Raw genomic sequence first — 16,050 nt, 5'->3', positions numbered from 1 at the left:
GAATGCCCTCTGAAAATTTTATATTTTAAGTTAGTTAATGTATCTTAACACCCTACTGTTACTTCGACCTTGTTTATACATTATAGCTAAGAAAACAAAACTTTTTTTTTTAACTAAAGAAGAGCTAGCTAGCCAAATGTTATGGCTTAATATAAAGTGTTAGTAGTGGCTCGTTGCAAAGTGAAAATCAGTCTCGCAGACTCAGACATGAATATGCTACTTGAGCTACTTACAGTCTCATTGCCCACAGTTACTGCAGTTCTGCATACCACTTTGCGACCCACCTCCGCCACAGCTCATACGTTCAAGCTGTATCTGACTTAATTAAAGTCATCTCTGTTGCTAATGACAGAAATGACATTAGCTATGTCCCCAGTCTTGCTGAGGACAAGAGAAGCCTCTTCCTGATGCATGGAAAAACAGAGGTGGAGTCAAACGTAAGAGACTGCAAATATAAATAAAGTGCAGCCCATATTACTTCATATTGTACCCCTATGAAACATTGGTTGTCTTCAGGTGCTGCAGTTTATTCCTGCAATCCCAAGACATTCATGTTAGGTCACTTGGTGATTCTAAATTGCGGAGTCAGGTTGCAGTCACAGCAGGTATACCCAGGTTTATATCCTGGGTAATGTAAGATATATATTAGATTACAAGAGAATGAGAATAATATATTTTTCATTGTTTCTACCCTATCTGAGTTATTGTGTTGAAGTATGGGGGAATACGTGACTAATATGAAACCATTATATTTATTACAGAAGAGAGCTCTTCGAATTATGCATAATGTTAAATATAGAGACCACACTAATAGTTTGTTTATAAAATCGAAATTATTAAAACTAGAAGATATAGTGAAATTACAGACATTAATTATTATGTTTAAGGCAAAAAATAAAACACTACCTCTTAAGTTACAAAGTTTATTTGTATTGCGTTCAGAAAATGGGGACGGCAGAAGGAAGTTTTATTTTAAGCATCGGTTTGCTCGAACCACACAAAGGCAAATGTGTCCAACAGTCACAGGCATAAGAAACTGGAATTCTCTCAATGATCATCTTAAGTGTTGTACACATGTTTCTCAATTTAAAATCTGCTATAAGAATAAAATGATAAACCAGTATGAAGAAGCTGAAAATAACAGGATTTAATTGTAGAAAAAATGATCCTTTTACTGTAGTTTTATATTTAGTGGTATGGCTCATTGTTGAGTATATTGTTCTGTTTGGTTTGTTTTGTTTTGTGCAGAATATTGTCAGAGTGTAATTTTGGTTGCATATATATATATATAACTAGCGTAACTAGCATATATATATATATATATATGCTAGTTACGCTAGTTACACTTTTCTACTCTTTAACCTCTTTGTTAAAACTCTGCACTAAAAAGCAAATTTGCCTCTTTCTTCTTGGTATTTTGAATTTCTTTAGAAGCAGAGAGCCTAGAAAAAGACATGAAACACAGGCTATGAGAAGGAGAAGTATGACAAGCAATAAAGCCCTGAGGCAAAGGGCCAAACCATCCATAACACTCACTTTATGTTAATGCAGTATGTACCCTAAACCAAAGGTCACCACACAACTCAGCATCTCTGTCAAAAAGTCAAAATATTCTTTTTGGTTTTAAGCTGTTTTCTCTTTGGCTGGCATTTCATCCTCCAGAGTAAAATACATTACAAATTCTATAAATAATCCATTACTTTTACTCAAACACTGAGGGGATATTTGTGAAAAATGTGTATTCACTCATCTTTTCAGATGTCAGATCCTTTAAACAATGTTCTATAAGAAAGAGCGTAATCCATTCCTGCTATACCAGCTTCAAGAAAGAACAGGCTGTGGTGGCTGGTAGTGTGGCAGTCTTTAGTAAGTCTTTGCAATAGTTGTGTACACTGAAGATTTCATCACTCTTCCTTTTAGCAAAGATTTTTTAAAACACTAAAAGAATGGTGTCTAGGGAATCTTGTCTGGTACAAGGCTCATATGAAACTAACAGCTCATAAATGTTGGCCATGCTAGGCCAGCAGAAGCCTCAAAGCTGATCTGCAAAATTTATATTAAAATTCCCCAATGTATACAAGCTAAAGCAGAGCAAACAAAGACAGAATTACTTCACAATCCATGTGGCAGGCTTAACAGCTGGGGAAAACAAATGGCTGAAATTTTCAGCTTCACTTTAATCTCACTATTACTGTGAGTTTAGGTGAGTAAGACACTCGGGCCTTCCTCCATGGCTGTCAACCTATTTTAGAAGGAAGCACGTAACTTATATCTAAATTGCCAGGAAGTTGTCTCTTGGTTGGAAGCAATGGTGCCACCAACTTCCCTTCACGAGCTGTTAGCTATCATTTACTTTCTATCGGCTCTGATCGCAACATTACTGTGGCTGAGTTAGTACACAGCTTAAAGAACAGTATGTCGCCATGTGGGACAGCAAATTCAGAGAGCAGTGTATTGATTATCAGGATGGGTTCCATGTTACACTAAACATTTTGTTTTGTCTAAAATAAGAAAAGTAAGATATCGAAAGAGTCGAATAAACAAACAAAACGTTTTCTGCACCATAGTGACATTTAATGCACTAGTTTGCATTGTTTTAGTGCAGTGTTTTGCATTGGTTATAAGTGGAAGTTACTAGACACTTTGAATGGCAAGATTTCTGTACAAAGCTTTTGGCATATCTGTGTTTTGGGATGTTCTTTTCTTAGATATAGTTGGGCTCACTTCAATGAATAGCTTGGACTCTGGAACCAGTCTCCTGGAAAAGGCCTGGACTCTATTCTAGTGTGGAGTTGCTCTTGGTGACAGGCAGCAGGCTCAGGTGGGTATCTGAGCATCCCCTCGGCTTGCTTCCCTGTGCTTTCGGGTTGGGGAATAGGTCCTGATTGTCGTCTGCGCTTACGCAATGAACAACAGTTCAGAGTAACCGGCCTTCTTTGAGTCCCTGGGTGGGGTGCTCGAAGGTGCTCCACCTGAAGACTCTGTTATCCCACTGGGAGACTTCAACGCTCATGTCAACAACAACGAGACCCGGAGTGGCGTGATTGTATGCCTGATCTGAACCCAAGTGGAGTTTTGTAACTGATGTCCATAGCCCATCGATAACCTGTCCATAACTGATTTCGTAATCTTATCATGAGATCTGCAGCTTTATGTTCTGAACATTGGAATGAAGAGAGAGTTGGCCAGCTGACCAATGCCTGGATTAGGTGGTGGGAGAGGATGCTGGATAGACCTGGGGCACCTGAACGTATAGTGAGGGTGTGCTGGAAACACCTGGCAGAGGCCCCAGGCTTTCTTGGAGATCTTCAACTCCCACCTCTGACAGAGCTTCGACAGCATTCCGAGGGAGGCTGGGAAACTCAAGTCCGGCTGGACTATGTTCAGCACCAGCATACCTGATTTAAAGCAGTCGTACTCACTGTTTACACCTATTTACATCTCATACACCCACTTACACCATCACACGCACCCAACAGACCACCATTAAAGTGGAGAGGTCTTCCTATTTTCTGCACCCTGTCCAGGGCAGAGTTCGGCTGATGGGGGTGCCAGTATCATGTATTGTGTCATATTTTTTTTTTTTGTAACTCACTCTGAGTTGGGTGGTATCTGTCCTTGTCCATGTCCTTCTGAAAGTGCTGGAACTAAGTTGTAACTATGTTTAAGGATATAATGCAGCCACTGTTATTATCAGAGGGTGGCTGTAGCTCTGGTGCAGGTCAATTAATCTATATACTCTATCATTAGAAGGTTGGTGGTTCTCTGATGCTACAGCATCCAGTCTGCATGCATAAGTAGCCATCTTTCCTTGAGAAAGATACTGAACCCCAAGTTGCTCTCACACAGTCATTGGGGCATCACTGTGTGTGAATGTTAGATAGAAAGCATGAAGGATGGAAGAGAAAAGTGCCTTTAGGAACGGGCGGGAATCTGTGAATAAAGCATGTTGAATAAGCTCGAGTAGAGTAGAAAACCACTACATGAGAACCAGTCCATTTACCACTCTTCAATGGTGACAAAGTACTGAGCAGGTACCTAAAACTCTACTCCCACAGACTTGATTACCTTGTTCACTCCCTGTGTTGTTATATCACTCTACATGTCTCTTGTCCTGTCTTCCTCCCATCACCCCCAGCTGGCCCTGGCAAATGGCTGCCCCTCCTTGAGCCTAGTTCTTCTGAGGTTTCTTTCAGTTAATAAGGAGTTTTCACTGTCACAAAGTCCTTGCTCATGAAAGGATCATCTGGTTATTGGGGTTTTCTCTGTATTATTGTAGGTTAACTGAATTGCTTTCTGATGTCTGTCTATTTTTACTTCCACCTTGGTTTTATCAACTTTTTTCCTCATGCTGATGCTGCCTCTGCTGTAAAAAAAAAAACAAAAAACTCCAAAAAACTTCAAAAAACTCCAAAAAACTCAAAAGCATTTTCTCAGAACAGTTTATTTTATTTTCCTACAAGTTTCACATCTATTAGCAAATTGCATAATAATATAATATTAATAGTTGATGTCCCCATATGAATATAGTATTGCTGCACAAAATATGGATTTTTTTTTTGCCTCACCCATAGTACATAAACAGCCATATTCTTGCTTATTATTTGAAACGTTCTTGTAACAACTATTTTAAATAATAACTATAATATAATAATAATATAAACACCCATTCATCCCTGATTAAATCTTGATGAGATGAAGGCCTAAATAATCTATAGACTTTTCCTCATAGAAATAAAAAAAAAAAAAGAAAATCTGACAAGCCACACGTTTAAAATCACTAACTTGATTAAAACAACTGTAATGTGCAATCATACTGCATAATGCATAAACCTATAATTTTTCACAGCAGACTGATTGACTTATCATAGCTGGAAAAGCGCAGCTGTTACTAAACAGCATTAACATTTGCTATCAAAGTAGGCCATGACACTGAGCCAATATGCACAATACCAGCATCTTAGATGAAATGAACTAAATGGAATTCAACCGTCATTAATTTGATGAATTAAGTGTGCACTTTTTCTACTGTTAAATCCAGAAAATGAGAAATAGGAATCATTTCACATTCCAAAAATACAATCCTATTTTCACACGCCATTACTATAGTTTATTGGAAAAGTCCAAATATACACAAATATAGAAATAATCTTTGTTACCATATCCTGGATCTCTACGTCTCAACACTTTAGAGAAAAGCCTAAACATGGCAGTCTGCACTTACTGTTTAACAGAGGAGACACATACAACTGGACATCCTAAGCACCTGTACAGTTTCAGTACAAGTGCAGCTATTTGCTGTGTTCACATGAGCAAATAAGACCAGAGTGTAATGCTACAGATGACCCTTAATCTCATGATTTGTCCATCACAAGCACAGAAATATATGATTAACCTGATTCCTGATTTCTTAGTTTGTTTCATATTCTGCACTTTTAAATGCTTCAGATCATCGAACAAATTTTTACAGTTTTTCTCAAATGTTAAAACACAAAAGCCAATCCTGTAACCCAAATGACCAGTAGTCTAAACACATTTACTAAATGTAGCCACCATATTCCAGTGCCATAAACACATGTCACATGAAGACACAATTCACAAAACACAACCCTCTGTACTCATAAATCTAAACACATCTTTCCTTGCTAAAACACATGTTGCAAAACAACTCTGCTCATATCCTCAAATGAAAGCCCATGTGATGCAAAATGCTTGCCACAGTCACCAACCTTTGAACACAGGGAACACACCTGGCGTCATTCACTACACACAATGACTCAAAATTGAAGACACTTGTTGCTAATGCTGTACCCACATGTAAAAGCAAGTTCAGAGTGCACAGTATGCTGAAGGTTCCAAACAAACACAATGGATGAAGGCAGAGTCAGGGGAAGAGGAATTTGATGCAGAGGAGGGAGAAGAGCTGGCCCTGGAAGAAGAGGAGCAGGCCAATGAGGAAGAGGAGTTCAAAGGAGAGGAGGAAGAGGAGCGACCAACGAGGAAGAGGAGAAGGCCAACATGGGAGAGGAGAAGGTCCAGGAGGGAGAGCAAGACAACCTCGCACCATCATTACTGACGAGATGCGAGCAACAGCTCAGCGACATGATGCCGCACAGTGATTGTGGTGTGTGTGTGGTGTGAATAACGTAAATAAAAAAACTTCACACCCTGTTCATGTTTTCAAGATTACTGTTGTGTGCAATAGATTCTGTTTTTGCATTGAGTTGTGTTACAGTAGTGTACGTACATGCAGGATTTTCTATAGATTTATACTACTCATATGAAACTCACAAATCTAAATGCCTAATCCTCTGCAGAGATCTACGACGATCCGTTACTGTATAGTTTCTAAAATATGCATTGGCAGTTATGAAACAAAGAACCTTCTCACAAATTGAGCATTGTGTTTTCAATTGTTTTGCTGTAGTGTGTAATGCTGTGTATAGTGTTTACATTTTTGAAAGCTTCGAGCTGCTCTTTTGGTGTGAAAGTTTGAGTTTTGCAGTGGGAAGGTGTGGTTGTGTTTATGTAGCTTTAGAAAAGGGTGTTGTGTTTAGACATTGGAGAACATGGTGGAAACGTTTGTGAAATGTGTTTTAGCATTTGAGAAAAACTGTAATGTCAGACAACAATGATATAAGTAAATACAAAATACAGGTTTTTTAAACGATTTATTAAGGGGAAAAGGTCACCTAAGTCTACATACACCTATGTGAAAAAGTAATTGCCCCCTAGTGGTTTTCTTGCCCTTGTCATCAAGAACTGCAATCACACATTTGCAATAACTTGCAGTGAGTCTTTCACATCACTCTGGAGGAATTTTGACCCACTATTCTTTGCAAAAATGTTTTAATTCAGACAAATTACGGGGGTTTTGAAGATCAAATTAAGGTCATGCCAAAGAATCTCAATCAGATTTAAGTCTGGAATCAGCCAATCTAAAATCCCCCTTTAGTTTTGTTTATTGTTCTTGCTGGTGTGTTTAGGATCATTGTCCTGCTGCATAACTCAAGTGCACTTGAGCTTCAGGGCATGAATTGATGGCTGGAAATTCTCCTTCAGATTTTCTGGTAGAGAGCAGAATACATGGTTCCATCCAATCCTCCAGGTCTTGAAACATCAAGCAGCCCCAGATCATCACCCTACCGCCACAATATTTGCTTGTTCGTATGATGTTCTATTCATGAAATGCTTTGTTAGTTTTGTCCTGATGAAATTGGAACATTTCCCCCCTTTTTTTGGCAAATGTGAGATGAGCCTTCCTGCTCTTTTTGGTCAGCAGTGGTTTTCTCCTTGTAACTAGATGCTATTTTTCCCAGTTTCTGTCTTACTGTTGAATCATGAACTCTGACCTTAAATGAGCCAAGTTAGGCCAGCAGTTATTTAAATGATGTTCTGGGTTCTTTTGTGACTTCCTGGATGAGTTGTCAATGCTCTTGGAGTAAGTTTGGTAGGCCGACCACTCCTGGGAAGGTTCACCACGTTTCAAGTTTTCTCTAGTTGTGGATAATGGCTCTAGTTTTGACTTTGTAGCCCTTTCCACACTGATAGATGTCAGTGACTTTGTTTATTTTATTTTTTTATTTTATTATTATTGTATCTTATTAGTTATTTTTAATACCCTAGAAGCTCAAAACACAAACTGTAAATTTATACATTTTAAAAAATTTGCATTTAATTTTTATCCAGATGAATAATTAACCATTTTTTTAACACCTGCTCTGATTGTAAAGCTGATTTAAGCTACACAGATTACACATTATCTAACCAGTATCCATTATATCAATTATGCATTACCATTTGAATAAATCCATCCTCCGATCATTGCAGGCGTTTCATATCTGGCACCTAATTCAAGGTTCACTCAGTTGTCTCCCACATGATGAGATTATTACATTAATTTAACAAAAATTATCTTTGGCAGCGAAGACCCGACCTTGCCACTCCCTACAGTGATAAACTAAGCTTGGCACAGGAGAGACTGGGGAGTGACAATAACAACTTTGACAAATTGCCTGACATATTTCAGGGGTGGAGGTGGAACATTTAAGATTAAATATTAAAAATAGAAGAAAGGAGCTAAAGGCTACAAACAGTGTCGTACTGCTTCGAATGTCCTTTAATTGTACAGCAGGTAAAGGTGCTGTCTAACAATAGCACGCTGAAGTATTTAAAGTGACATCAAAATAACGCCTGATTTTCGCCTGCCTCTTAAACTGTATTCTAATAGTGAAGAAGCACAGAAGTCTTAATGATATTGGGACTATTCAGTGGCCCTATAGCCTGTAAATCCAGTTATGTTGACTACAGTGGTACATAAAACTTTGCAGCTGCTTGAGTCAATTCTCACCAGCCACGGCCTCAAACGTTTTTGATGAAATACGTTTGAGGTGAAAGAAAATATTGGTGTCACCTTCTGTATCTCAGGGAGCATTATCCTCAGGCAAGACTATCTCGACAGAAACTTGAAAGAATACGGTGCACAGTGGAAGTTTCCACTGTTACATATTAATGCAAGCATTTGGGACTACAGCATTTGAGCTAAAACAAAGACAGGACTTCAATTTGCAGTTTGTTTGCTTTCCATACTTTCCATTTCTCAACTCCAAATTTAAGTTAGTTCAATTTAGTCCTTTATTATAAGCATGCACCATGAATATATGAGAGGATGAGAGGAGATAGATTAAACTATTCAGTAGTCAAAGCCACAGCTCAGTGTATAATTTAATGCAATTCATCTGTGTTATAATTTACAGCCTTGAAAAAGACCATGAGTTTCAAACAACACAAAATAGCTTTAAGAAAAAGTACAAAATAAAACAATCATAAAAGACAGACCTTGTTAGGGTCTTTAGCTTTAACGAAGTCTGTTTGATAAATGAGTAGTGAAATGTCTATAAAAGTAAAGAAAATAAGGCAAAAAGAAAAGAAAAAAGATTAAAGATTTTTTACTATTTACTAAATTCAATTCAATTCAATTCAATTTTATTTATATAGCGCCAAATCACAACATAAGTCGCCTCAAGGCGCTTCATAGATACAGAGAAAAACCCAACAATCATATGACCCCCTATGAGCAAGCACTTTGGCAACAGTGAGAAGGAAAAACTCCCTTTTAACAGGAAGAAACCTCCAGCAGAACCAGGCTCAGGGAGGGGCGGCCATCTGCTGCGACCGGTTGGGGTGAGAGAAGGAAGACAGGATAAAAGACATGCTGTGGAAGAGAGACAGAGGTTAATAACAGATATGATTCAATGCAGAGAGGTCTGTTAATACATAGTGAGTGAGAAAGGTGACTGGAAAGGAAAAACTCAATGCATCATGGGAATCCCCTGGCAGCCTATGTCTATTGCAGCATAACTAAGGGAGGTCCAGCCCTAACTATATGCTTTAGCAAAAAGGAAAGTTTTAAGCCTAATCTTGAAAGTAGAGATAGTGTCTGTCTCCTGAATCCAAACTGGAAGCTGGTTCCACAGAAGAGGGGCCTGAAAACTGAAGGCTCTCCCTCCCATTCTACTTTTAAATACTCTAGGAACAACAAGTAGGCCTGCAGAGCGAGAGCGAAGTGCTCTAATAGGGTGATATGGCACTACAATGTCATTAAGATAAGATGGGGCCTGATTATTTAAGACCTTGTATGTGAGGAGCAGGATTTTGAATTCAATTCTGGATTTAACAGGAAGCCAATGAAGGGAAGCCAAAACAGGAGAAATATGCTCTCTCTTTCTAGTCCCTGTCAGTACTCTTGCTGCAGCATTTTGGATTAGCTGAAGGCTTTTCAGTGAGTTTTTTGGACATCCTGATAATAATGAATTACAGTAGTCCAGCCTGGAAGTAATAAATGCATGAACTAGTTTTTCAGCGTCACTCTGAGACAGGATATTTCTAACTTTAGAGATGTTGCGCAAATGGAAGAATGCAGTCTTACATATTTGTTTAATATGTGCATTGAAGGACATATTCTGGTCAAAAATGACTCCAAGGTTCCTCACAGCGTTACTGGAGGCCAAGGTAATGCCATCCAGAGTAAGAATCTGGTTAGATACCATATTTCTAGGCTTTTCAGGGCCGAGTACAATAACCTCAGTTTTATCTGAATTAAGAAGCAGAAAGTTAGCGGCCATCCAGGTCTTTATGTCTTTAAGACATTCCTGCAGTTTAACTAATTGGTGTGTGTTATCTGGCTTCATGGACAGATAGAGCTGGGTGTCATCTGCAGAGCAGTGAAAATGTATGCTATGTCTTCTAATGATGCTGCCTAAGAGAAGCATGTATAATGTAAACAGAATTGGTCCTAGCACTGAACCCTGTGGAACTCCATAATTAACCTCAGTGTGCGAAGAGGACTCTCCATTTACATGAACAAATTGGAGTCTATTAGATAGATATGATACAAACCACTGCAGTGCAGTACCTGTAATACCTACAGCATGTTCTAATCGCTCTAATAGGATATTATGGTCGACAGTATCGAATGCTGCACTAAGGTCTAGCAGGACAAGCACAGAGATGAGTCCACTGTCAGAGGCCATAAGAAGATCATTTGTAACCTTCACTAAAGCTGTTTCTGTGCTGTGATGAGCTCTGAAACCTGACTGAAACTCTTCAAATAAACCATTCCTCTGCAGATGATCTGTTAGCTGTTTGACAACTACTCTTTCAAGGATTTTTGATATGAAAGGAAGGTTGGAGATTGGCCTATAATTAGCTAAGACTGCTAGGTCTAGAGATGGCTTTTTGAGTAAAGGTTTAACTACAGCTAGCTTGAAGGCCTGTGGTACATAGCCGATCATTAGAGATAGGTTGATCATATTTAAGATCGAAGAATTAATTAATGGCAGGACTTCTTTGAGTAGTTTTGTAGGAATGGGGTCTAAAAGACACGTTGATGGTTTGGAGGAAGTAATTATTGAAGTTAACTCAGAAAGATCTATTAGAGAAAAAGAGTCTAACTTAACATCAATGGTACTAAGAGTAGCTGTAGATAATATTACATCTGTGGGATGATTATTGGTAATTTTTTCTCTAATGATAAAAATTTTACTAAAGACCGAACTAGTGTATTTCCTGATAAAGTACAGTGATGAAGTGCATTACTTGTTTGTTTTCACAAAGAATTCAAAGTTTCAGTTTCAGTGCTGTTTAATTAAATTGAACTGAATTGAATTTTCCAATATTGTCACAATTTCTTGTTGTCAGCTGTTTAGACATGCGACACTCGCGTCTCTATTACCCAGGTAATATCATAAAACTACTAGCCCATACAGCTAAATTCCACCAAGCAAGGGCCAATGCACAACTTGACCACATCATGAACATTTAGGTATATGAGCATCTCAGTCAACAGTAAAGCAACAGAGGGTGAAAGGGGTTTATGTCTTCAGTAGATTAGCAGTTGCGGAAATAATCACCTTTCATTCTGATGCTTGGTTTGAACTTCAGCAGGTTGTCTTGGCCATGTCTACATACCTAAACGCACTGAGTCACTTCCATGTGATTGACTGATTAGATATCTGCCTCAACAACCACCTGAACATGCGTACCTAACAGTGTGTACATAGTCGGAGTTGTTGAGAGACTGACCATGTGGTTGACCTTCATGAATTTTCATGAATAAAAATTGTAACCGCAGCTATAGAAACTACTCACTGAAAAGAAGAACATTTCATCAAAAATGAAATAAAATTCTTGTAACTTCCATTTAGAAAACTCAGGCCAGCGTTATCAGCATTGACATCTCATTTATCTGAGGCTCCTGTCACTTTTTGGTTAGGTTTAAAGAAAAGCCACAGTTTAGTAGCAAGTTTGGCAATTACAGAAAATTTTGTCAAAAAATACTAATTGTGTTAAAAGGTGAAGCATCAATTGGCTTGGATTGGCTCTTAAACTTCAAAGAGCTTAGAGCTTGAACCAATGTGTACTTTGTACACTGTGCCAAATTATTTTATAGTCCAACTTAATTCTAGAAATATTTTAGAGCAAAGTTAGCACAGTTGTCTTCCCTTTGACTCAAGGTGTCTGAGGCCAAGTGCTCAGCTTCCCTACTCTATCATCTGACTTTCTTTGTAAACCTTTCCAGACCAAAGTGCTAAGATGCTTTTCGGAAGCTGGGCTTAGCTCTGCTTACCAGATGACTCCTCAAGCCCCATGCTGCTTCCAATACTGCAGCACTGCCTGCAGCCAAGCCATAAGTGATACAGAAAGAGAAAGAGAAAGCTGGAGCTGGAAGAAGAGAGATGGAAAGAGAGGAAGGGGGTAGATGAGAGGTCGGAAGAGATAAAAGGATGACAGGGGAAGCAGAAGAGTGACAGAAGGGTATGAAGAGGCAAGTGAGAGAGAAGAGGCGGGTGGGGGGGCTGAGATGACTCGTTCGTCTAGTCAGGTTTGTTCTCTTCTGTCAGCCTTCCCAAGCATCCGTCCATCCTGCTGAGACAAAAAGAGATGAAAGTATGAGGATAGCTCAGCGGCTACTGAGAGGAAAGGTGAAGAGAGCTCCTGCAGGGATGGCAAGGAGCAAAGCAGGCAGGGGGTTAGAACTGGTGAAAATAGCCTGAGCTGAACTACAAGCTGAATCCCTAATGCCACATTTGCTTTTCATTGGCTCTGGTGGTCTGTCATCTGCCGCTTGCCAGAGAAGCACTTACAATCAGACCTCTAGTATTATAGGAACTCCCCGGTGCTATTCTGGAATTCATTGATCTGGCTTGGTGCAATGAAAGTCGATTTTACATGAGTTCAGTCTCAGAAAATAACTTTTCAGATAGTAACCGGTACAGCTGGTAGACAGTCCTTTGGTAAAATTGCACTTGCATGTTACATTTTTCCATCTGCTTTAACCCTTTACAGCCGATCGGAGCGGGCACGCTCTGTTTTGCGTAACTATTTTTAAATCCCGGTAGCTCTGCAACCAAGTAAGCTAGCGCAATAATTTTTTTTGCATATGAAACTGGAGGAGTTGTACTTACATCTTATGCCATCAGCTTGTCCTAGGTCAGTTTCCTTCCACATATAGCTTTGCAAAAACTGCATAAAAATCACTTGCAGCAACAAAAACATGATATTCCAGAAACACGCTTCGCTGATCCATCAGCTGTTTGTAACACTTCCTACGTCCATCAGCGCGAACTATCACATGACCGCATGACCTGCCCGAAACCGGAAGTGACGTCATTTTGCGGAAATGTAGTTTTTTACGATCGGGGCCTTATGAGCTTGTGTTTTACTTGTTATGTGTTTTAAAAAGTTATGTTTGAGTTTATGACTTTCTGTGTCGTTTCTGGGATGCTTAGGACTCATATTGCACTGCTGGAAATAGTTTATTTTGATGCATATGCTGTTATTTTGCAAATTTGCACTATAATATTTATTTTCGTTTTTCCTGCAGTATATAAAAATTGGTGTATTTCAAAAATAAAACTATGAAGACACTCAAAATAAATTTCCTGTGGTGGGAAACTAGTTTGTGTAACTTTTTTGTATTTACAGTTTTGAGGGATAAGCCTCTTAAATTTCTCTAACTAGAAATATATGTTAAAAAAACAAAAACGATTTTCAATTGTTTTGTAGTTTATTGCACTTTTTTGCAATTTATGTAATTACTATGCACCTAATGCAGACATATTATTAAAGTTTGGGCTATAATGGTTGTATTGATGTATAGCAACTTGAAATGCTCCCAAAAATGGCTCCACAGCATGTAAAAATATAATATAAGCTCTGGCGAACTTGGTTCTATGGTAGGTCTTAAAGGGTTAATAAGAAAAAGAATTTCCTCAGTGTGAAGTTTTACATTAGTGTGAAAATGGAACTAGTTTTTGCTTTGGGTAATGTGGTGCTAACATGCTAACACCTACACAGAAGTCAGGTAAAGAAAGCAGAATTAGCAATTACAGTAGATGTTTTTACTGAAGGAAACTTAGAAATGTATAATGTACTATAATTAAAATACATTTATTTCCCATCAATACCAGAACTAATTATTTTTTAGAGAATTGTATGTTTCACTGAATGTAAAAATATGTGCTTCATGTATGCATGTTGCTAATATTATTGCTATTCATCGAGGACTAGCCATGCTAGCATCTCTATCAAGCAATACCTTTAGCCAAATGCTAATGTCATTATGCTAAGATACAGTAAGAAGTTATAATTAAATGTTCATATTTAGCAGGTTTGAAATAGTAGGTTGGCTCAATATAAAGCTAACAGTGCTAATTAGCACTGAAGACAAAAATATTTTACAAATCAGGACTGAAGTGAAATGTAAGTCCCACATTTACTGTCTAAAAAGGTATGCTGCAAAAGAGGAATTTGTGTATTATCTTCTAACTTTAATCACTCAAAAGTTAATGTGGAAAGGTGTAACAGTGAGAGCTCATTCAGATTGCAGCCTTCTGAATCTTTATTCAAAACACATGGGAAATTAAAAAAAATCCACCAGTTCCCTATCACTAAATGTTAGTCATACCAGCGAAAACAACAGCTGGAGACTGCAGCAAGACCAAACTTAGTGCAGCTGCATGGAATAAACGGGATCATGATGTCTTTGAAATGGTTGCATTGAAGATGGGGACCAGATCTCTGGCCATTCCCAGTCAGTTACCATCTTCAAAGTAACTTAAAACATGTCCAAATTTGTAGACTCCTTTAAATGCAGCCCACAAATGTTTTCCCCAGATTTGAAGGATGGGTCAGGTGTATCCTTCGTGGCCCACATTATCCCAGAATTCATAGCGCTGCCCAGCCAATTTCAGTTTCCAACAATGGCGGCAACTACTTAGTTATAATATTACTCTTATTACTTTTTCTGGGTCACAAAATAAACTTTTAAGATATTTTCAAACGAGAATGTAACTGTGTAAATTTCAAATATCTGCTCAGTTTATCAAGACATCACATATTTGCAAAAGTGCTAGTGATCGGAGACGTCTGTTATCCACCAGCTCAATAGCAAGCTGGGGCGAGAACAGCGAACTGCCCGCACATCGTTTTCAAACCCCCCGCGGTCTTTTGCTACTTAGGTTATGATATATATATATATATATATATATATATATATATATATATATATATATATATATATATATATATATATATATATATAGCAATGGTATTGCTTGGCTTTTTTCAGTGTTTTATTTGTTCCTGAGTAAATCGGTTTGGCTGTGTTTAAAGTTATAGTTTTCACACAGCTGAATAAACATCAAACGGAAAACTGATTAAACAGAAGTGTGAGATGATCGACAATTTATGCCAGTATCCTGTTATATTTTAGATAGCAAAGAGCAGACGGCGAGACGACGAGACAGCTGGTGACGCAAAACTGAAGGCTACACCGTCCAAACAATTCCAGCCTACCCGGCCTTCAGAGGACCCAGTCCACGTAGACCGCGAAAGCCGGGTCCTCAGGAGGATGCAGCCTATGAATTTGGACACCCCTAGCTGGGGTGCTGCAGGACAATGATTTAACAGCAAAATAACACAGGCGCTCAGCAGCCTTTGTTTTTATATAGAAACATAACCAAAATACAAGTAGTTGGCAACCAGCTGAGTCAAGTCCCCTATTGCAAAAACACATCGCAGACAAGTTGCACTTCAGATTGATTGCACCATAAATTTGACGTCGGTTATTTGCAAATCTTCACTCGTCTGTCTGAGAGCATAAATCAAAGTCAGACCACGATCGCTTGGACATAGGTTCCTCGTAGTCACCAAGCTTGCAATCGGAAGCAGTCGTCAATGGGTTGAGGGTGTTGCACACTCAGCTTCTGTGTATGGCAGCCATTTGGTCACCGCAACTACTTGCAGTTGGTGGCAAAATGCGACACAAATTCAATGCAGTCACTGGGCAACCACACTTTTTTCCTAGTCACAAGGAATTTGCCATCCTATTTTTATTCTGTGTGACAGAGCCATAATAGACCTGCTGCTTCTGAGGATGGAAGTCAGCAATAGATGCCATGGCGACGAGTGGTCACATTAGATTATTCAAGCTGACTTTGGCTACTCTTCGCTTGTGCACCGGCACATTCAGAAGTGTGCCCACGCAGC

This window comes from Copadichromis virginalis, linkage group LG20 (assembly GCF_057382275.1).
Source record: "Copadichromis virginalis isolate Kocher_CV1m ecotype Utaka linkage group LG20, C_Virginalis_male_GT1.1, whole genome shotgun sequence".
Taxonomy (NCBI): domain Eukaryota; kingdom Metazoa; phylum Chordata; class Actinopteri; order Cichliformes; family Cichlidae; genus Copadichromis; species Copadichromis virginalis.
Note: the sequence above shows the minus strand (reverse complement) of the source record.